Genomic DNA, 24,742 nt, shown 5'->3' on the forward strand with positions numbered 1-24,742 from the left:
CATACACACTAGTCTCATTTTTAAAAAGGCAAGGGGATGGGGCGCCTAGGTGGCTCAGTTGGTTAAGTGTCCAACTCTTGATTTTGGCTCAGGTCATGATCTCACAGTTCATGAGATCAAGCCCCATGTCGGGTTCTGCGCTGATAGCATATAGCTTTCCTGGGATTCTCTCTCCCTGTCTTTCTGCCCCTCCCCTGCTTTCACATACTCTCTCAAAGTAAAAAAAAAAAAAAAAAAAAAAAAAAAAAATTTAAATAAAAAAATTTTTAAAAGACAAGGAGATAACTAAATTTTCATTATCTTAACCAACTTCTTTGTCCTCCCAATCATGTCAATTAATCCCTCTTAGCATTCTATCTTCTTTCTGTGCTATCTCACTTAAAATTCTGTGTAATCAGTTCAAGATAAAAAAAAATGTACATCTAAAGTTATATAGGGGCGCCTGAGTGGCGCAGTCAATTAAGCGTCCGACTTCGGCTCAGGTCATGATCTCACGGTTCGTGAGTTCAAGCCCCGCATCAGGCTCTGTGCTGACAGCTCAGAGCCTGGAGCCTGTTTCAGATTCTGTGTCTTCCTCTCTCTCTGACCCTCCCCCGTTCATGCTCTGTCTCTCTCTGTCTCAAAAATAAATAAACGTTAAATAAATAAATAAATAATAAATAAATAAATAAATAAATAAAATAAAGTTATATAGTAAATCAACCTACTCATTCTCCTCCCTGTTTCACTGTACATAAAAAGGCTGCAACTAGGAAAAGTACAAGGTTTGGAAGAACAATAATTTTGTCAAGAAAGATGCTGAGTCTCACAAAACTCACTCAGCAAACTGAAGTACCTTCCCACAATGCTGACCCTGCCTGCCATCTCAGCAAAAACCACTAGGCAGCTAGCTGACCAAAGGTTCCCTCCATGGCTATCCCATGAGAGTTAGGAAACACACACCTGGCCTTTAGTCAATTTGATAAAAGCTTATGTACCCTTTAGAGTTAAGCTCTTTTTCAGTTACAAACCATTAGGATTTTTCCTTCCTGAAAATGATGCTAAGTTTAGTAACAAGCCTTCCACAAATGTTTCAGTCACTGGAATTGTCTCTGTCAGACTCTGGTACCTGAAACATCCACGTACATAAACAGAAAAGGCAGGAGATCATCCAGCTAAAGCTCTTTCCTTTTGGGTTTAACAACCTAGTCAGTAAATCAGCGCGCTAGACATTTCACAACCTAAAGTCTAACTTATACACACAAAAACTCAATAATTTTACAATTGGCTACCTGTAGAAGAAAATAAAAGCACCTTCACCACTGATTGGGAACTGGGGCTTCTAAAATTTGAATCAGGTCAAACTAGTAATCAGGAAAAAGTGATCAACTCTGATCACAGAACCAGATGGCAAAACAGAGAGAAAATAGGCATTGAAGCTAGATCTACATGGGTTCAAATCCTGACCCTGCCTTTAGTACTGGCACTGGTCTTAACTAAGTCATCTAATCTTTCTTAGCATTGATTTCTGCATCTGTAAAGTGGGGACGATAATAAGTCCCAAACAAGGTTATTGTGAGGATGGATGTAATGAAACATGTAACCTGCTGGGAACACCACCTGAACACTCGCATTAGAAGTACTGTGTAGATGCCTGTTACAAAGAAATTCTGGTTGAAGAAGAAATGGAAACTAAAGTTGGGGATTGCCAAAGGATTTCATCTAAATCTTAGCCTTATACAATCAAAAAGAATGAAATCTTGCCATTTGCAACTACGTGGATGGAACTGGGGGGTATTATGCTAAGTGAAATTAGTCAGTCAGAGAAAGACAAATATCATATGACTTCACTCATATAAGGACTTTAAGAAACAAAACAGATGAACATAAAGGGAAACAAAAATAATATAAAAACAGGGAGGGGGACAAAACATAAGAGACTCTTAAATATGGAGACAAACACAGGGTTCCTGGAGGGGCTGTGGGAGGGCGGATGGGCTAAATGCGTAAGCGGCATAAAGGAATCTACTCCTGAAATCACTGTTGCACTATATGCTAACTAATTTGGATATAAATTTTTTTAATAAAATGATAAATAAATAGATAAAAATAAAATTAAATCTTAGCCTTATTAATAGTTCTGAGAAAATGTTTTGCTGGTAGAAGAAAAATAAAATTGAAAAAGCAAAAGTTAGAAATCAACAGAAAACTTCATTTACCCCTGTGAGTCTTAGCTTACTTATGAACAACCTTAATTTTTATTGTTGTTGTTATTTTGTTTTTTAAGTTTATTTACTTGTTTTGAGAAAGAGGGAGAGAGAGTGTGCATGTATGGGGGAGGGGCAGAGAGAGAGGGAGGGAGAGGGAGAGAGAGAGAGAGAGAGAGAGACAGTCCCAAGCAGGTTCTGCACAGACAGCATGGAGCCCGATATGGGGCTCAAACTTACAAAGCAGGAGATCTTGACCTAAGCCAAAATCAAGAGTCAGACACTTAACCAACTGAGTCACCCAAGTGACTTAATTTTTTTAACAAAGTGGGAAAAACTCACATTTTAGAGGCCGAATAAAACATTTTAGATACTAAAACAAGATTTTTATGTTAGTAAAATCAATCTTATGAGATGCACATCTATGAAAAAACGTTTAACAGCTCTGCTCAAATCTTATTTTCAGCTCTCTCATTTTTTTCCTTTAAAGGATCTTTAACCTGGGGTATAGTTGTCAATAGACTTTGGGGGTCGGTGAACACCTATATAGAATTTGTATGAAAAACTGTATTTGTGTGCATATATGCATTTTTTCCAGAGGAAAGTCTTCAAAAGGGAGCAATGTGACCTCCAGAAAGGTTAAGAACTACTGCTCTCAACACACACTTCCTCCACCCATTGAGTTTTCGAGTTAGAATGCACTGTTCCCCGGGTCACTCGCAAAAGCAAGCCCAAAAGTCATCAAAGAAACTGAAGTAAGGCTTATTCCAGGAGCCAGGGAACTTGCCTATTTTCACTTCTTTATCAGAAAGACCAAGCTTCAAATTGGCTATCATCCCAAAAACCTCTTTAAAAATACATTAAAAAATAAAGACAGGAATGAACTACCAGTCTCACATTCTAAACACACTTGCTGGAAACCAATTTGACAATAAATTTCATATATTTAAAAAATAATAATAATAATAAATAAATAAACACACTTGCTAATGTTTATTTGGTTCAACTATAGAAAGAATGCTATACATGTTGCAATTTAATACAAGGCTGGAAATTCCTTCATTCTTCAGAGAATGAAATGAAGTTAGTAAAAAATGCTAGACAACTAATTTCAAAAAGGGCCCTCCGTCAAGAATTAAGAGGTCTTTACAATCATAAGAATGTTTACATGACATCCTCTTTTCCACTAGAATTCCTCTATAACTAAACTCAAATTAAGTGTGGCCCAATTTGGACAATTCTAAAGACATAAATGCAAACAATAAATTCTTCCATAAAGGGAATTTATAGCAGTAGACTTCTGGTTCAAAGCATGGGTTTTAGAGTCAGACAGACTTGGGTTTGGTACCACTTGTACCATTTAACAGACGAGAAATTAGGGAAGTTATTCAATTTCACTAAACCTCAGTTTCCTAATTCATAAAATGGCACTAATAATACCTACAGCTAACAGAGTGAGAACCAAAATGGGATAAAGCCTTAGAACATGGTAACCACTAAGTAAATGATAGCTATTGATTGGGGCGCCTGGGTGGCTCAGTTGGTTAAGTGTCCAACTTCAGCTGAGGTCATGATCTCATCGTCCGAGAGTTCGAGCCGCGCATCAGGCTCCATGCTGATAGCTCAGAGCCTGGAGCCTGATTCAGATTCTGTGTCTCCCTCTCTCTCTGGCCCTCCCCATTCATGCTCTGTCTCAAAAAAATAAACATTAAAAAAAATATAAAAAATAAATAAATGATAGCTATTTGTATGATAGTATTTGTGTCAGCTGGGTAAACAGGTTAGTAAGTAGCATGTTAGCCTCCTGATGACACAACCCTTTCCACCGCCAATTTCCCTCGCCTTTCTTCTTCTTGTCTTTATAACATGATCTATGGGGACCTGCACGGTTCAGTGGTAGAGTGTCTGACTTTGGCTCAGGTCATGATCTAGCAGTTCTTGAGTTCAAGCCCTGAATCAGGCTCGCTGCTGTCAGCACAGAGCTTGCTGTATCAGAGAGATACTCTGTCTCCCTCTCTCTCTGCCCCTGCCCTGCTTGAGCTCTCTCAAAAATAAACAAACATTAAAAAAAAAACTATTATAATTCAGCTGGAATTCATTTGAAAATAAATGACTCAGTTCTCAACCTATGCTGATGGGGATCACAAGAAGGGTATCATCTTCGTAAGACCACTGCATCAGAGAACCACCTAGTCCTACACCATGCAGAAATAACTCTGCCCAATAGGGTCTTACTCATGTATGTTATTCCAGAAAGAAAGGGAATGGCTTAAACACACTATCAAAACATTTTCATCAGATAATGATTAAACAAATAGAGCTAAATGTTAATTATAAAATCTAGGTGGCACATATGCAGAGATATGCACTGTTCATTTCCTTCAACTTTTCTGTATGTCTGAAATTTTTCATAATAGGTGAGGAAACAAAAGGCTACCAAAAATCTCCCAACAATCCAAATAAGACCAAATTTTGTTTTCTTAGGTAACTAGGTGATACCCAAAATTTCCTTTGTGTTTTCAGCATTATAAAGATATACCTAATAATTTTATTTTTTTTATGTTTTTTTAATTTTATTTTTGAGAGAGACAGAGCACAAGTGAGGGAGGGGCAGAGAGTGAGTGAGTGAGAGAGAGAGAGAGAGAGAGAGAGAGACAAAAATCCAAAGCAGGCTCCAGGCTCCAAGCTGTCAGCAAAGAGCCCAACATGGGGCTCAAACTCACAAACTGTGAGATCATGACCTGAGTTGAAGTCGGCGCTTAACTAAAAGAACCACCCAGGCGCCCCAATTACACAAAGGTTTTTAAACAACCTCCCTATTTTCTCTACAATATATCTTCTAGGAAACTGGGTGAAGGCTCACAAGTTGGAGAAAAACAGACTCTTGACACATGAGATGAGGGACACTGCTTTGACTTTTCACTGCTTAATTGCCCAGTTAGTGGGTACAGCAATACTAGACACTTAGACTATAAAAGCAAGGAACTATTCTACTGAAATCTGAATATCTGTCCTTTCTAATTTTGCAGTTCAGTCATTTGACTGGCTTAGATTGGCTACTTTTCTTTCCTTCTTTTCTTAAATTTATTTATTTATTTTGAGAGAGAGAAAGACAGAGAACGAGAGCAGGAAGGGGGAGGGAGGGGGGGGGAGGGAGGGAGGGAGGGAGGGAGGGAGAGAGAGAGAGAGAGAGAGAGAGAGAGAGAGAGAGAGAATCCCAAGCAGTCTCAGTGCTGTCAGTGCAGAGCTGGATGCAGGGCTCACAACTGTGAGATCATGACCTGAGTCAAAGTCAAGTCAGATGCTTCACTGACTGGACCACCCAGGTGCCCATCTTTTTTTTCTTTCTTTCTTTCTTTTTCTTTTTTTATGAGCAAGCTCCAATGTGGGGCTGGAACTTATAACCCTGTGATCAATGGGTCACATGCTCCACCAACTGAGCCAGCCAGGCATCCCAGATTGGCTCCTTTTCGTCAAACTCTGCCTTCTTACTATCTTACTTAGGCAAACAATCAAGCCAGAAAATATTTTTATTGACTAGTAATCTTAACACTCATGCTGTACTTTGCCTTTAAACTCTTGAGATAAGAGATTCAAACATGCATAAGCCATGAACATAGCCACAGAAGTGTAGCTTGGATATATCTACACAAAATTACTATTCTGGATGACTAAATACCAAGAAATTTTTGGAATTTTGTTTCAGAAATAGTAACATTTTCATCTTACATTTTATTGTAATTTATTTATCCTAATTTATTGATAAGAAAAGAGAAGTATAATTAGAGAAAAGTAAATGGTCAAAGGTTTCTAAAATGTTTGAGCCTTGGGGCACCTGGGTGGCTCAATCGGTTAAGCATCCGACTTCGGCTCAGGTCATGATCTCACGCTCCGTGGGTTCCAGCCCCGCGTTGGGCTCTGTGCTGACAGCTCAGAGCCTGGAGCCTGCTTCGGATTCTGTGTCTCCCTCTCTCTCTGGCCCTCCCCTGTTCATGCTCTGTCTCTCTCTGCCTCAAAAATAAATAAACGTTAAAAAAATAATAAAATAAAATAAATAAATAAATAAAATGTTTGAGCCTTTTCTATTTTCTTTTTTATTTCAGAGAGAGAAAGAATGCGAGCTGGGGAGAGGAGCAAAGGGGGAGAGAGAGAGAATCTTAAGCAGGAGCCCAATGTGGGGCTTGATCCACAACCCTGGGATCGTGACTTAAGCAGAAATCAAGAATCAGATGCTCAACTGACTGAGACACCCAAATGCCCCAAGTTTTTTCTAACTGTAAATCTTGTCAACAACTTAAAAAGTGCAAAATTATCATCACAATTACTTTTAATGTTAACTTACATGGAAAATGAGATGATGACTATGTAAATAGGTAAAAATGCTTTTGAAAGTAATTTCACTGGTAATATGCACTAAAGTTATAAAAATGTTCATATTTTTTTCAACTAAAATGGCATTATGAAAATTTATCCTAAGGAAAACATCAAAACAAGAGCTCCAAGAGGGCAAGAACTTCACCATGGCATGTAGACCACTCTCAAGTCTATGTTGAAAGAAAAAATGAAGTAACCCTAAACAAAGAAAAAGGTTGTTTCCAAATTTGTTCTTATAAAAAGTCAACAATAGAGGGATGAATGATTAAGAAAATTAAAGCACAAATTGAATACAAAACAGTTATTTAAAATTGTACATATGAAGAAAATAATCTAGAAACATGTTTGACCTGATGTTAAAAAGTGGATTATGAAACGCAACTTCTAAAAGATAACATAGAAGAAAATCTAGGGTATGGCAAAGAGATTTTAATTTTTTTTTTTTTAATTTTTTTTTCAACGTTTTTTATTTATTTTTGGGACAGAGAGAGACAGAGCATGAACGGGGGAGGGGCAGAGAGAGAGGGAGACACAGAATCGGAAACAGGCTCCAGGCTCCGAGCCATCAGCCCAGAGCCTGACGCGGGGCTCGAACTCACGGACCGCGAGATCGTGACCTGGCTGAAGTCGGACGCTCAACCGACTGCACCACCCAGGCGCCCCAAGAGATTTTAAATACAACAATAAAAACATGATCTATGAAAGAAAAAATTGCTAGGCTGACCTTTACTAAAATTAAAAACTTTGGGGGCATCTGGGTGGCTCAGGCAGTTAAGTGTCTGACTTTCGCTCAGGTCATGATCTCATCGTTCACAAGTTTGAGCCCCATGTCAGGCTCTGTGCTGACAGCTCAGAGCCTGGAACCTGCTTCAGAGTCTGTGTCTCCCTCTCTCTCTCTGCCCTCCCTGACTCGCACTCTGTCTCTCTCTCTCTTTCTTTCTCTCTCAAAAATAAATAAATATTAAAAACAATTAAAACTTTTGTTCTGTGAAAAATACTGCTAAGAGACTGAAAAACAAGCCACAGCATGGAAAAAAATATATGGAAAATGCATATCTGAAAAAGCACTCATATCCAAAATACAGAAAGAACTCTTAACAACAAAAAAAAAAACAACCCAAATAAAAATTGGGACAAAAGATATGAACAGAAACCTCACCAAAGAAGATACACATAGGGCAAATAAGAGTATGAAAAGTTGGGGTGCCTTAACTCTTTTATATACAACAGTCGGTAGAGCACACGACTCTTGATCTCCGGGTTGTGAGTTCAAGCCCCACACTGGGTGAAGAGATTACTTAAAAAAAAAAAAAAAAAAAAATTAAAAAAAAATGAAAAATTCATCATTAGTGAATTGCAAATCAAAACAAGGTACCACTACACACCTATGTGAATAACTAAAATCCAAAAAACTAATGATACAAAATGCTGGTGAGGATGTGATACAAGAGCAACTCATGTTTAGTGAGAATGCAAAACAGTATGGGCACTCTGGAAGACATACTGACAGTTTCTTAAAAAGCTAAACATAGTGTTAACCATAAGATCCAGCATTCACACTACCAGGTATGCACCCAACTGAGTTGAAAGCTTACATTTACACAAAAAACCTGATGAGTGTTTTTACCAGCTTTATTCATAATTGCCAAAAACTGAAAGCAACCAAGTTATCTTTTATAAGTGAATGGATAAAAAAACTGTGGTATATGTAGACAATGGAATATTATTCAGTTATAAAATGAAATGAGCTATCAAGTCACAGAAAGACATGGTGTGGGAGGAGAGACCTTAAATGCATATTGCTAAGGGAAAGAAGCCAATCTGAAAAGGCTATATACTTTTAGTAATTATTTAATTGTGTGTGTGTATATATATATATATATATATATATATATATATATGACTCCAATTATATGACATTCTGGAAAACGCAAGATCAGTATGTTGCCAAGGGCTTAGAGGGAGGGGAAGGATGAATAAGTGAAGTGCAGGGGATTTTCAGGGCAGTAAAACTATTTTGTATGACACTGTAACAGCACATGACATTATGCATTTGTCAAAAACTATGGAACTTTACAACACAAAGAGTAAACCTTACTGTATGCATTTTTTTTTTTCCAGAAATCAACTAATAGGGTGGGAGAATCCCAAACTGTGACAAGAGAATCTAACTGTATTTCAAATATATTTCAAACAACCTCACCGAAGGGGGTAGGTAATGAATGAATTCTGTAAGATAAAGACAAAAAAGGGACTGCACATAAGTACTACACTCTAGTCAATACAACTGCTTCCCAGGGTAGAGTGTAACAATTGCTTTCCATATATACTGGAGTTGAGCAATTAAGTAAATGAACGGTGAATGTGGGGAGCCAAACTTCTTATTGTTGAAGTGGAAATGTACAGATCTGCAAGAGGAGGGTAACAAAAGATCCATATGGAAATGGAGTAAAGCTAGAGAGAGCGATAAGAACTCATGTTTAACTTAATATAAAGATGATTACATATAGAAATATTTATAGACACGTGTATACACAAGAGTTAATGTACACACACTTTTTATTTTTTTTTTTTTGCTTTCAGCTGGGAGGAAAAAAGAAGCTACATCCAGTAGCAACGACAACACCTATCGCCCTGCTCTTGGTTTCTAACACCATCCCCCAATAAAAAGAACTAGGACTCCTTGGAGAAATGGTTGATTCAGGACTGAGGCAGGAAATACACAAGATGAGCTCAGAGCTCATCTTCTGTAATAACAGAGAGTAAAGAAGTACTCAAAAACAAAACAAAAAACCCTGCACATTAATGGGGGTATGGCAGGGTATGGCAAAAGTGTAAAGGAGCCAACTGAAAGAGCTATCCATGGTCAAAGCTGGAACAATTAGAAGGACAAAATAGAGCAGCACTGGATTATATAATCCATATTATATAAAATAAGTATCCAGGAGCCCATAATGATATAAATGACTGAATAAATTAATACATGGGGGAGAACAGACATCCTTCTCCTATGCAGAAGAATTCTAAATAAATTATATAGATACTATACTATAAAGGAGGGAAGCATCACCCCCCCCTCAAGTGTAGACTGCACATAGTGTGACTCCTCTCCAAAGGGTACAGTAGGGGAGGGAAATGAGAATAACCTTGCAATGAGAATAACGTTACGGTATAGAAACCTGACAAACACAATTTTGGCCAGATGATCAACATCACAAATCATAATGATGGTATGTACTCTTAATGTGAACTGATGAAAATGGCACTTTACCTCTGTAATATTCTTCACCCAGACACCAAAACCCCAGTCTAATCTTGGGGAAAAAAAGAAAAGAAAAGAAAAGAAAAGAAGAGAAAAGAAAAGAAGAGAAGAGAAGAGAAGAGAAGAGAAGAGAAGAGAAGAGAAAAGAAAAGAAAAGAAAAGAAAAGAAAAGAAAAGAAAAGAAAAGAAAAGAAAAGAAAAGAAAAGAAAATTCAGGCAAATTCCAATAGTCAGGCATCCTATAATATACCTCACCAATACTCCTCAAAACTGTCAAGGTCATCAAAAACAGGAAACAGAAATTGTTGCAGCTAAAATGAGCCTAAAAAATGGGGCGCCTGGGTGGCTCAGTCGGTTAAGCAGCCGACTTCGGCTCAGGTCATGATCTCGCGGTCCGTGAGTTCGAGCCCCGCATCGGGCTCTGTGCTGACAGCTCAGAGCCTGGAGCCTGTTTCGGATTCTGTGTCTCCCTCTCTCTGACCCTCCCCCGTTCATGCTCTGTCTCTCTCTGTCTCAAAAATAAATAAACGTTAAAAAAAAAAAAAAAATTTTTTTTAAATAAATAAATAAATAAAAATAAATAAAATGAGCCTAAAAAGACACGATGACTAAATATAATGTGGGATCCTAGAACAGAAAGACATTAGGTAAAAACTAAAGGAATAATAATAAACTATGAGCTCCAGTTAGCAATAACATATCAACACTGGATCATTAATTTAAACAAATGGACCATACTCATGTAAAATGTTCATAAAAGGAGAAACTATATGGTGGAGGTGGGGGAAGGATATAAGGGAAATGTCTGTTTGATTTTTCTGTAAATCAAACTGTCTGGAAAATAAAGTATTAATTTTTAAAATGAGATTACAAATTGTATATAACGGTATGATTTCAACTTCATAAAAAATGCATAAATAAAAGACAGACAAAATACCAAAAGTAGGTATGTTAGTATGATAAGATGACGGGAATTTTTTTTCTTTTCTTTAATCTCCAAATTTTCTCTAACCTATTTACAATCCTTTTATAATCTAAAGAATGAATTTTATACCACCACATACCTATTAGAATGACCAAAATCCAGACAGACCACTAACAGCACCAAATGATGGCAAGGATATGTATTAAGAAAAACACTCCTTTATTGTTGGTGGGAATGCAAAATGGCACAGCCACTTTGGAAGACAGTTTGGCAGTTTCTTACAAAACTAACATACTCTTACCACCTGATTTAGTAATTGTGCTCCTTGGTATTTACCTAAAGGAGTTGAAAATTTATGGGGCGCCTGGGTGGCTCAGTCGGTTAAGCGTCCAACTTTGGCTGAGATCATGATCTCATGGTTTCGTGGGTTCGAGCCATGTGTCCGGCTCTGAGCTGACAGCTCAGAGCCTGCAGCCTGCTTCAGATTCTGTGTTTCCCTCTCTCTCTCTGTCCCTCCCCCGCTCTCATGCTCTGTCTCTGTCTTTCAAAAATAAATAATAGGGGCGCCTGGGTGGCGCAGTCGGTTAAGCGTCCGACTTCAGCCAGGTCACGATCTCGCGGTCCGTGAGTTCGAGCCCCGCGTCGGGCTCTGGGCTGATGGCTCGGAGCCTGGAGCCTGTTTCCGATTCTGTGTCTCCCTCTCTCTCTGCCCCTCCCCTGTTCATGCTCTGTCTCTCTCTGTCCCAAAAATAAATTTAAAATGTTGAAAAAAAAATTAAAAAAAAAAAAATAAATAATAAAAAAAGGTTTAAAAAAGTTTTTAAAAAAAGAAAATTTATGTCTACACAAAAACCTATAAACAGATGTTTACAGAATTTTTATTCATAATTACCAAAAACTGAGAAACAACCAAATATCCTTCAGTAGAGGAATGGATAAACCCAGACAATGGAATATTAAAGTTTATTTTTGAAAGACAGAGAGCATGAGCCGGGGAGGGACAGAGAGAGAGAGAGAGACAGAGACAGAGACAGAGAGAGAGAGAGAGAGAGAGAGAGAGAGAATCCCAAACAGGCTCCATGCTGTCAGTGCAGAGCCCAACACAAGGCTCAAACTCACAAACTGTGAGATTATGACCTGGGCCAAAACCAAGAGTTGGACACTTAACCAACTGAGCCACCCAGGTGCCTCCCCGCACAATGGAATATTATTCAACACTAGAAAGAAATGAACATCAAGCCATGAAAAGATATGAAGGAAACTTAAATGTATATTACTAACTGAAAGAAGACAGCCTAAAAAGGCTAAACACTTTATGATTCCAACTATGTGATATTCTGGAAGAGGCAAAACTATGGAGAAAGGTAAAAAGGTCAGTAGTCACCAGGGCTCAGGGGAAGAGAGGAATGAATAAGCAGAGCATAGAGGATTTTTAGGGCAGTGAAACTACTCTGTGTACTATAATGGTGGATACAGGTCATTAAAACTTGTCCAAACCCAAAGAATGTACAATACCAAGGATGTACCTAAGGTAAACTATGGCCTCTGGGTGACAATGACATAACAATGTAGGTTCATCAATTATAATAAATGAGCCCCTGTGGTGGGGGATGTTTATAATGGGGGAGGCTATACATGTATGGGGTAGGAGGTATATAGAAGTCTCTGAATCTGTTCCAGTTTTGCTGTGAAACTAAAACTACTTTAAAACAGAAAAACAACTAAATGTTTTAAATTTTAAAAATCACGAACGAAATCTCAAAAAAATATATGCAAAAGTGGATCTGACCTTAGATGTCAAACACTGAAATTCCAGATCAGAAGACTAGAACTCTATCATGACTCCTTAGGAAATAATTCAATAACAAGATGGAGTGTGCTATTCTATTTCTGTCATGAAAATCAAACCAAGACATGAAATCTTCAAATCAAAAAAAATGCTACACCTTAGGGGTGCCTGGTTGGGTCAGTCAGTATAGCATGCAACTCTTCATCTTGGGGTTGTAAGTCTGGGCCCCACATTGGGCGTAAAGATTACTTAAAAAAATAATGATTTTAAAAAGCTAGAAAAAAAATGCCACAGCTTAAAAGAGTTAAACAGTATTTTATTTCCACTTAGGAAGCTAGATTCACAAAATAATTTCAAGAGTCCCTATTTCTTTCCCTGTCCATCAATTAGAAAAACAAAAACAAAAACTATCTTTCCTCTCCTCAGTTAGGATTTAATGTAACCATTTTCCAGCCTGAACAATCACTGAATATAACTGAGCAGAAAACTACACCAAGGTCTCAAAATTACAATCAATTTGCTTTTTCTTCTTGATTTTTTTTTAAATTTTTTTTTTTAACGTTTATTTATTTTTGAGACAGAGAGAGACAGAGCATGAACGGGGAGGGTCAGAGAGAGGGAGACACAGAATCCGAAACAGGCTCCAGGCTCTGAGCTGTCTGCACAGAGCCCGACGCGGGGCTCGAACTCACGGACCGCGAGATCATGACCTGAGCCGAAGTCAGCCGCTTAACCGACTGAGCCACCCAGGCGCCCCTCTTCTTGATTTTTAAGAGCATTATCATGTAATATAATAATTCTGACAAATTGTTACTAGGAAAAGAAAATATTAAAAGTAAAATGTCTGGCCTCAAACTATAGCCAAAAACAAAAAAAGCAAAAAACAAACAAACAAAAAACCTCACCATGGGGAGCCTGGGTGGCTCAGTCATTTGAGTATCCGACTACTGATTTCGGCTCAGGTCATGATCTCATGGTTCATGGGATCGAGACCCTTGTTGGGCTCCATACTGGCAGCAGGGAGCCTGCTTGGGATTCTCTCTCTCCCTGTCTCTCTTGTTCTAAGCTTATCTTTGGTTAACGAGGGGAAAAAACAAAAAATGTCAACTACATGTAAACCAAATTAAATGATTTCCAGCATTCTATGCAAAGCCCTAGCTCACAAATTCCTTGGTGTATTAAGTATCAAAAGCAAAATTCAATATTTATACCAACATTTTAAAGCACTAATATCCAGGAATTTTAACACTGGGCAAAAGAGAATATTAATAACAATAAAATATGGCTCTGACAAAGTTGAGAAACAGAGAAGTATGTCAATCACGTCTGATCTTCCCAAAGAGAGAAAAAATAATAAGTACCTTGTCAAATAAGCTGCTTATCATCAACTGGACTCTTCACCCTTAGCTGGGTGTTCTATTCACAGAGAATACTGTCCGAGGCAGGAAAAGTACAAATAAGGCTCACATGTATTTCAACCTTAATACCTCCTGCCAGAAGTAATAAGGGCTTATTACTTGGGAAGAAGTAACAGATTCCTCAAACTTTCTAATTCAAGGCAATTCAGTATACAAATATTATCTATGCAAGTAGATTTATTTTTGAAAAAAGTATAAAAAGGCTTTAAGATATTTTTAAAGTATTTTTAAAGTATAAAATTACAATCAAGCTATTCAAAAAAAGCTCATTGTTATTCAATAATTACATGTAAGGCCTATGTAACCACTAGTCCCCAAGAATACAAACAAACTTGTTCATTTCCCTCCTTAACAGAACCCCAGTCTTATTTTAAAACAGGCTTCCAGAGGAAAAAAAAAAAAGAGAGAGGTTAGAGTGGGAGAGAGCCAAAGCACTTAAAAACTGAGAATAAACTGAGGGCTGATGGGGGGTAGGAGGGAGGGGAGGGTGGGTGATGGGTATTGAAGAGGGCATCTTTTGGGATGAGCACTGGGTGTTGTATGGAAACCAATTTGACAATAAATTTCATATATTTAGAAAAAAATTTTAAATAAAAATAAATAAAAATAAAAATAAAACAGCTTTCCAGGGGTGCCTGGGTGGGTGGCTCAGTCGGTCAAGCGTCCAACTTCAGCTCAGGTCATGATCTCACGGTTTTTGAGTTCGAGCCCCATGTGGGGCTCTCCACTGTCAGTGCAGAGCCCGCTTCAGATCCTTTGTCTCCTTTTCTCCACTCCTCCTCCATCCTCTCTCTCTTAAATAACATAAAAAAAAAAAAACCCAGGGGCGCCTGGGTAGCTCAGTCGGTTGAGCGTCCGACTTCGGCTCAGGTCATGATCTCGTGGTCTGTGAGTTCAAGCCCCGCGTCGGGTTCTGTGCTGACAGCTCAGAACCTGGAGCCTGCTTCGGATTTTGTGTCTCCCTCTCTCTCTCTGACCCTCCCCCCATTCATGCTCTGTCTCTCTCTGTCTCAAAATTAAATAAAACATTAAAAAAAAAACCAAAAAACCCAACCTCCTATATTTAAATCATTTAGGCTATAGACCTGTGTTCTAGGTTGCTAAGACACACCTAGTTTATATCTGTTGTCCTGGAATAATTAAGTCCTCTTTCATTTTCAAGTGCCTTGGTTTGGGTGATAAATTACATAATCCTTATAGTTTTAGTACATTTTGTCTGGGAGACTTCTGCTAAAATGCACAAGTTTCCTGGGCACTTGCATTTACTAATTTAGATAACTAAGGGCAGAAAAGTACCTAGGGGGATTTAAGGATAATTGTTCATCCCATTGGCAGACTAGAAGAGGAGAGGAAGGTTGAGACTTCAGGTCAACTGGGCTTAAGAAATGACCTGAGGCTTCTATCCTTCCTCCCCTGCCAACCCCAGTCCAGGCAGGTACCATCTTTATTTCCTTGGCCCTCCCATGGTTTACTCCAACAACAAACTGTTAATCTTCCCATTCCCCACCATACCATAAATTTCCTAAAGGCAAAGACTACATGTTATTTAGCTTTCTATCCATGTCTAATCCCGTGTTCATCAGGTAGGAAGCGCTCATTAAATTTTTTCCCTGAATGAATGAAAAAACATCATTAAGGCTAGCACAAAAAACATTCAATAATGGTTTTCCTCCATGCACTCCTTATTTTTAACTTTTACATTGGTTTCAGTGTTCAGGGGGAAGTACTAAAACCATTATGCAAGCTCTACATTTTTCAAGTTTTAGTATTAGTGATCATTTTGTTTTCTATTATAGGAGGTAATAAAAATAATGCTTAAGAGTAAAATATGGCATTCAATTATGTAAGCAATTTCAAAGTGGGGCTATGTTTTCTTTTATTCAAATATGTTGAAAATAAAAGTAAATTGTTTTTATTAATTTTTTAAAATATAAACACTGACTCCAAGGATAGCAAATGAGGTTAGAAGGAGTAAGAAATAAACATGCTGACATTTAAAAAGCAAGTCTATATTTCATGTGAATTCTGGGAATAATCTATTGTAATTACACTGTTTCATCTCATGAAAACTAAATGCACCACACTTGGTATGAAAAAATTTAAGCACAATAGGTTCCTTCACATGACAGATATGAATTACCAATAAGGTATTAAAGGAAGTTCTGATACTAAAACTATATACAACATTGACTTATTTTGATAGGATTTTGTTTTTCAATTTTTGTCTTTAAACATATGATCAACAAGTAGCAACTCATGATTCTCTTGAAATGTAAGGCTGGATGTGAAAATGGGTTACTTCTTTATGCTGTGGGATGATGAATGTTAGGGGTAAGAAAGCTACTAGTTTCTCTAGCCTGACAGCCTCCTCAGTACACTATTGCTGAGAACTTCTCCCTCAGTTATACACCAGAAAACAAACATAATTAGTCCTAAATCATTTCCAACACCAACTCAAGAGTTTGAGATCTGCTATATTTTGAACCACTGCCTACATGGCAAAGTTAAATGCCACACCCAGATGTTTTTAATTTGGTATACTGATCACAATGAAAGTTAATTAAAGAATAAAATCCACCAGCTTTATCAACAACCTTAGTTTGCAAGTGACATAAATTACCAAACATGGAATCTTAATTTTTTTAAGTTCTATTTCACGACTATTTCTGGATTACTACATAATGTGTTTTAAAGCATGACTCCACATGACTCCTCCTGTGATCTGTTCTAGGGTAACAGCCTGCACCCTGAATCCCAATATTTATCTCCTAAATATTCAATTACTCTCAAGAGGTACTATACATGAGTGCACAAACAAAAGTGTAAATCTATCACTACTGGGGGAAAAAAAAGGCTCAAAATACCTTCACCTATGACAGCCTTTAAAAATTAGTAACAACAACAACATTTAGTTATTAAAAGATTTACTTTTGAAGGGATATAGCCCTTTAGCAGTCAAATAACACTCTTTAATTCAAATTAATTGTGGGCAATATCTTTTGGAAGCTGAGGAACACAGACTACAGCTTCTGTAAACTGTGGTCTATTTCAACACATTGAACAAGAAGAAAGGTACAGTAAGACCTTTTCTAATCAGCAACATAAAGGACAATTGGGTATGGCAGGGAAATCTAAAGTAATCAACAGTACATAACTCGTAAAGTGTCACACTTACTTAGATTCAAAATACCAGCTATAGAACAAAAGTCATTGCTGTTTCCAAGTAAAGACAGATGCAGGTTACATCTTTAGAAAACAGATCCAAAAAGTAGTTTTTAACCCTACCAAAATACTGGGTTAAAAAAATTCCAGTAACCCATGGTGCATTCAGTAAACAAACTACACACTTTATAAGTTACAAACTTTATAGATGATTAAACTGATCAGCAAAAGAAGTAGAAGTTTCCAAAACTTTCACATTTTCCAAGATCACCAAAAATTAATTTAATCAATCTCCCATTTAAAAAAAATTTTTTTTAACATGTATTTATTTTTGAGAGACAGAGCATGAGTGGGGGAGGGGCAGAGAGAGAGAGAGACACAGAATCTGAAGCAGGCTCCAGGCTCTGAGCTGTTAGCACAGAGCCCAAGACTGGGCTCAAACTCATGAACCATGAGATCATGACCTGAGCCGAAGTCGGACCCTTAACCGACTGAGCCACCCAGGCGCTTCAATCTCCCAATTTTTAAAACATGCTAAATGAACAAACTAAACTAGACAGACCTAAAAATATAAAAGTACTGCGGTCCTGGCCGTGCAGCAGGGAGATAACTTCCTGGTTTGTCCTGAATGGTTGTCTAGGAGTAATCAGTTGCTTGAGCACAGCTGGGAGAATATCCACAAGCAGCTGACTCTCTGCAGACACTCTGTAGTTTTCCAAAGAGAAGTAAACTAATTACTTGTGTTTCAAGTCCACAGAATACATAGATCTGTCAGTCTAGCTTTGCTCTGAGGTCTGATGGCTTGAGCAAAAATAAATCATTTAAAAGATGCTTTCATAACAACGGAAGTTCGTGGAAGGAAGTACACATAAGAATACTCAAATACAGTTCCTTACTCTGCAACTTTAATACCTTGTAGACAGGTGTATTTTCTCAACTATCTCAACCCTTACTTGGTTAGCAGGGAGCACTGAATAATAAACAAGAGACTACACACATACCACCTAGCATGTGGCTAATACAATACCACACAATTTAATCCTGAAGTACCCCTCGCATTACTGAAAGCAAAAAGACACTTTTTAAGTGTCTCTGTAGGGGCACCTACATGGCTCAGTAGGTTAAACGTCTGACTCTTAACGTTGGCTCAGGTTATTATCTCCCTCGTTTGCGAGTTTGAGCCCCGTGTCAGGTTCCTCCACAGACAGTGAGGAGTCTGCTTGGGATTCTTTCTCTCTTCCTCTCTCTCTACCCCTTCCCCACATGCTTAAAAAAAAAAAAAAAAAAAAAAAAAAAAAAAAAAAAAAAAGGTCTTTGTATGAATTTTCATTCTGAAGGCAGACAACAGGTATAAACCTTTGTATTATGTTAAGTTACCTGTCTGTCTTCAGTCTCCTCAACTCCCAACAATATGCTATATACAGAAACAAAAGATTTAAATTAAAGGAGGTATCTTCAAACACCATAAGCAGGGCAGAGCACACTGGACCTCCAGCATATAACGATCACTTATCAACTATAAACACAACAGTATGTATACTCACTTAACACTTGAAAGAGAAGTGGATATTCAAGAAGCTAGATTGTGAGGTAAAACATACACAAAATAAAGGCAACCAGCTCCTCATCAGCTGTTCCCAGCTCTGGGTGTTAAGAGCTTAGTTGTTCTTTGTTCCCTTCTTTATATAGTACAAGACAGCCCAAGAGACTAGATGCTCTGAAATTCTTCTAATTCTAATAGTGATTTTCCTCTTTGGCCTTGGAAAAGTTAGTCACCCTCTTCAGGTAAATAATTAAATAAAAAGTAAATTCACAGGGAGTCCTAAATATTAACACACATATTATATTCTGATCTCAAAAACAGAACAGAATCCAAATTTGGTAGCATTGCATTCAAAGCCCTTTTTATTTTTAAATTTTTTCTTAACGTCTATTCATTTTTGAGATGGAGAGAGACAGAGGGGAAGGGGCAGAGAGAGAGGGAGACACAGAATCCCAAGTAGGCTCCAGGCTCTGGGCTGTCAGCACAGAGCCTGATGCAAGATCCTGACCTATGATGAAGTCAGCCGCTTAACTGCTTAACCACCCACTGAGCCACCCCTCAGAGCCCTTTTTAAATGTTTATTAGAGAAAGAGAAAAAACACACACGCAGGGGAGGGGGGCAGAGAGAGAGGGAGACAGAGAATCCCAAGCAGGCTCCCCACCTGACTTGGGGCTCCAACTCATGAACCACAAGACCATGACCCGAGTGGAAATCAAGAGTGAGACGCTCAACCGACTGAGCCATCCAGGTACCCCAAAGCCCTTTTTGATCTAACTTGAAGCACAACTGTCTACAGATAAACAGCAACTTTAGATTCCTTGTTATCCTAAGAACTTTTCATATCTTCCTCCCTTTGGTCACACAGTTTCCTCAGCCTATGAAATCCTTCCCCCTTTTCTGCCTACTGAAATTATACTTGTCCTTCAATCGCCATTTAAATGCCTTCTATGACCTATCTACCCACCAATCATTTCAAGCATATTCACTTTTCCCTTTAAACTACCATTGTATTTTTCCTTTATCTCCATTAATTCATTTTGACTTACACACGGTAAATTGTTTATATGTACCTTCTCTGCTACAGGGAATGCGGGGACTCTGTGACTCGTACAAGCCTAACGGTAATTTACACATAGTTTGTGCTTAATTATGGAACCAGACTGAACATGAGGTGGTATCAGTGGGCCAACATCAGAAAAGTGATGCCCAAATTACTGTTTTTCAAACAATGGACCATAACCTAATAGTCATGAAATTCATGACTATTCATTCACCATCAGCATTCAAAAAACAAAAAATTCCAAAATACTGAACAGACTAAAAACTGTCAGGAGGCATGATATCAGTAAATACAGTTTAGTGAAACTTGTTTCACATGGATTTTTTTTTTTTTGTATTTATATTGGGTTCTAATATAAAATGTATTTCTTACAGAGAGTTGAAAGTTTTTAAATATATATAGAAAATGTTCATTTTTGAAAGAGAGACAGAGAGAGAGAGAGAGAGACAGAACATGAGAGGGGGAGGAGCAGAGAGAGGAGGAGATACAGAATCTGAAGCAGGTTCCAGACTCTGAGCTTCAGCACAGAGCCCAACACGGGGCCAGAATCCACGAACCGTGAGATCATGACCTGAGCCAAAGTCAGATGCTTAACTGACTGAGCCACCCAGGCCACCCCAAGAGAATTGCAAGTTTTTAAGAAATATTTTAAAACTGTGGATTAAGCGTCCAAATCTTGCTTTTGGCTCTGGTCATGATCTCACAGTCCGTGGGTTCATGCATAGGCTGCTAGGGATTCTCTCCCCATCTCTCTACCCCTCGTCCCACCCCCTTTCTCTCAAGATAAATGAACAAACTGCCTATATATTTTTTTCCACACGTGGAGCTGGAGTCATACCACCCATACATAGGTTTGTTTTTTTTTTTTTTTACAGGATTGCCAGAGCAGCACAGAAATCATCTACACAGCAGTCAAAGAGAACGATTCTAAATGCCTCTAACCTAAACCACCACAATATCCAGTGTCAGAAATGCCACCATCTACCGAATAAATTCACCACAGATCATGCTCCCAAAGCACCATGCAGTGATCAAAAATTGTAAGTGTCTGCTTGTCAAGTGAGCCTCTTGCTTATCCTAAGAATCACTCCCAACAGAACTTATCTTAAAAAATAATTATCCTTGAGAGCATGGTAACAAACCCTCACCTGGAACAAACTAGTCAGTGGGGGCTGACTGAACCCTTCTTCACAATCATTTATATGACCTAGACACATCTTCATGTTACTAAACAACAGGTCTGTTCCTGGTAACGGCAATGTTGTGGAAGTGATTTCCAAGGGGAAGATAATGGTATTTTCAAATTTAGTTTTATTTGTTTGCTACCTCAACTACCTAGGGAATTAAAAGTGTGTCCTGGGACTGCAATTACGATTATGTCAGGCTCTCCTCACTGGTAACCAATAAAGATAGCAACAAACAAGGACAAAGAATAACCACTTTGTTCCCCCGTCACCCATCCAATTTTACAACCAGAGAGACGGTAAATAAAGATATAAGACAGTTATATTTTGTGATAATAGAACCAAAGCTCAAGCTAATATCCAAGTTTATAAGGATGTGACTGAATTTTAAGTGACTATTTAGTCAAGAATAGTTGACTACTAAGAGTCAAAAATAGCTCAGAAAACAGGGACACCTTGGTGGCTCAGTCTTTTAAGCAGCCAAAACTCTTATAATTTCAGCTCAGGTCATGATCTCACAGTTGTGAGATCAAGCCCTAAGCTGGGTTCCACACTGAGCACAGAGCCTGCTTGGGATTGTCTCTCTCCCTCTCTCTCTCTCTCTCTCTCTCTCTCTGACCCTCCCCCACTCACGCTTGCCCTCAACATAAACTTAAAAAAAAAAAAGTTAAAAAAATAGCTGAGAAAACAAATAAATGGAAAATATACCAGATTTAAAATTCAAAAACCTGGATTTAATTCTGGTTAACACCCATTAGTGCAACACCCAGTTTCCTCTCATAAAAAAGGGACAGATAATGCTCATACATTCATTCAGCAAGTATTTATTGAATAATAGCCTCTACGTGCCATTATGTTGGCTAGGGAAACAACATAGATGAACACAGTCCCCAACCTCAAGGAATTTGTATTTTCCCTATCTCACAAGGCTATTGTTAAGATAAAATGTAAACACACTATGCAAACACACTACATGAAGTGCAAAGTGATATAATGATTTTATTAACTTGTTTTACCTCTTCATCACCCATCTTTACTACAACATTTAGAAAGATTCAATGAAGTCTAGATGAGCAGATGTAATAGTCCACTATCTTACTTAACTGATTTTCTATGGGCTGGAATTCAGGAGCCTAACAAATCACCATTAGTACAGTCTTTGTTCATAACTCTCAGTATAATCACGAAAATAAAATGAAACGAGAATTCAAGGCCTAGAACCTGTAGTGTCATCCAGGTCTGGGCTGGGTATGTGGGTTGTATTACCCACACCTGCCTGGCAAAGGGAGTAAAAAATAAACACTTCTAGGCCCCATGCAAGACCTACTGAATCATACAAAACCCTTAAAGGGTGAGCCCAAGAATCTACTACACTTTTGACAAGCACACCTAGTGATTCCTATGCTCACTAAAGCTCAAGAATCACTACCACAAAATTTTCTTTTGATTAACAACCATGATTTCAAACAATATTTCCAAAATCTATCTGGAAACTCTGGGCCAAAGAGAAGTCAGCTACAAACGAGAAAGCAGATCCTGGGAAGGTACTTAGCAGTCAACATTAAATGACTCACACTTAACTCATAAAAATACTTCTTGTGGCACCAACCTCTTTTTAATCCAAACTTTCGCATAAAATGAAGCCCCACCCACCAAAAAAAAAAAAAAAAGGAAAAAGAATGCCCATGAGCTATCCCTAAATTATTAAAATTAACTCCAAATAAACAAATTTATATAGATACATATAACTTCAATTTTCTTTCTTTTTTTTTTGAGAGAGAGAGAGAGAGAAGGGGAGGGGAGGGGTAGAGGGAGCAGGAGAGAGAGAGAATTTTATGCAAGCTCCACGCCCAATGTGGAGCCCTATTCAGGGCTTGATCCCACCCAGGACCCTAGGATCAGGAGTTGGATGCTCAACCAACCTAGCCACCCAGGCCCCGCTATAGCTTCAATTTTTCTTATGGTTTAACTTTAACAAGGGGAAGGTGATGGGAATATTATCTTGTAGCTATCAAGAAGGAAGGCATATACTCTACCCGGCATGAATATAATCATGATTTTGAATGCATACAAACCAATCTTTATCTTATAAAAGAGCACACTACCCAAATACCAAACTAGCCAAAAGACAAATATAATTCCTCAAAAATATGATGGTACCACAACCATATCCACTGTATGTTTAAACTCTCCTAAGGTCACCTCCAAGAAATCAGTCAGGAGTCCTTAGACTCCTACTTTAACCTTAAGAAAATTAACCTGAAATCAAATGTTACTTCACATACTATATAATTAGTGCGAAGATATATTTATTTTGGTTCTATTTATTCAAAGTATCCCTCCAGGTATACAGAGATCAAAGGGAAGACATTCAATATATGCTACACTGGGAAAAATTACAAGGTGGAGACTAACATTGCTAGTAGAAATCTTACCATCTGCAATAAAATTTAGAGCCCAGAGGGCTTGTTCATACTCTAGTACCAAAGAAATTGATGTTCTTCCTTTTGTCCAAGCCTTTCGTCCCTTAAATCTCAAAGCTGCAGTCTTTTTTCACACCTCACACCTCTATCAGTTATCCAAACAACTGCAACATATGAAAACTGGAATAATCTGTACAGAAGGAAAACATCTAAAATAGGGACAAATCTCAAACAGCAATTATCAAGGTCCAGACATGCACCTATGACTTCTTACAAACTATGTCTACACAATAATAATCTACCTGTGCCTAATCCTGACCCCACTTGGCACTTCATCAACATGCAAAACTTTCCTGGGACAACAGAGAAGTTAACTTAAGGAACTTGGATGGGAGACAAGAGAAAAGCTCTAAGGAGTGCTGTCTAAAGAATGCTTTATGAAAATTAGCATCAACCTAACCAAAAGCAAAACAAGTAGCAGGCACATATATCCCTCAAGAATCATGTCTGTTTGACCTCTGATTTCTTCCTCTCACTTGAAAACCTAAGGAGATAATGGAGACTTTGGAGAAGGGAAGAGACTCTAGAACTGAGGTCTCAGAGAACTTGCTAACTTGCTTGACTCTCTGTTGCAACTATCACCATTTCCACTCCAGTAGCAGAGAAGCTTCACAGAATTTGGAAATCAAAATAGTTGGAATGTGAGAAACCACTGCCAGTAAGACGTCTGATCACCACTGCCTTCCAAAGAAAGGTTCTCTAAGCAAAGAGGATTATTTTGCCCTGCCCACTTTCTTGTCTCTTTTAAGACAAAGTTCTCCAGTCACCACCAGAATGTGCGAAAATTCAATGTTTTCTCCCTAGAAGGAGGGATGGGCCTGGACTGGAACATGGGCCTGAGGCAAGTCCTTCTACTTGTCCTAGCAGATCTGAGGTCTCCCAGTACCTAATTTAGATCTAGACTCTGCTGCAGAATCATAATAAAGGCAAAAAGCTACTATGTTCACATATATATACACATATATGTTTGAAATGGTTGATCACGTTAGCTGTAGTCTTCCTCAGTTATTTATTTTTGTTTAGTTCCTTTAGCTCTTATAAAGAGTAAATGATTTAGAACTTTATCAGAAATTTACAATTTTAAATAAAGACTTCAATTTTAAATTTAAAAATAAACAAACAGCTGGATCCAAAGTTAACTTCCAAAGGGAAAGGAAAATGACAATTCCAAGAGCTTCTACCAGAAGGAAACATCAGCCACAGATTTTGAGTCATCTAGAAAGAAAAGAATTAGATGCCCAGGTATAAAGCAAAAGGTCACTACTGCATTCTTTATCTGAAGGCGCAGATGCCCGAGGATTAAGAACGTATTGCCAGAGAATAAGAAAAGAGCATGCCAGGCACTGATGAAAAAA

General features: G+C 38.1%; 1 protein-coding gene across 2 annotated transcripts in view; it reads right to left on the reverse strand.

Annotated features, from left to right (window-relative positions):
- The window catches only part of SNX27 (sorting nexin 27), a 66,940-nt gene that overhangs the window by 40,097 nt on the left and 2,101 nt on the right, over positions 1 to 24,742 (reverse strand). The window lies entirely within an intron of this gene.

The sequence above is a fragment of the Neofelis nebulosa genome, chromosome 2, assembly GCF_028018385.1.
Source record: "Neofelis nebulosa isolate mNeoNeb1 chromosome 2, mNeoNeb1.pri, whole genome shotgun sequence".
Taxonomy (NCBI): Eukaryota; Metazoa; Chordata; class Mammalia; order Carnivora; family Felidae; genus Neofelis; species Neofelis nebulosa.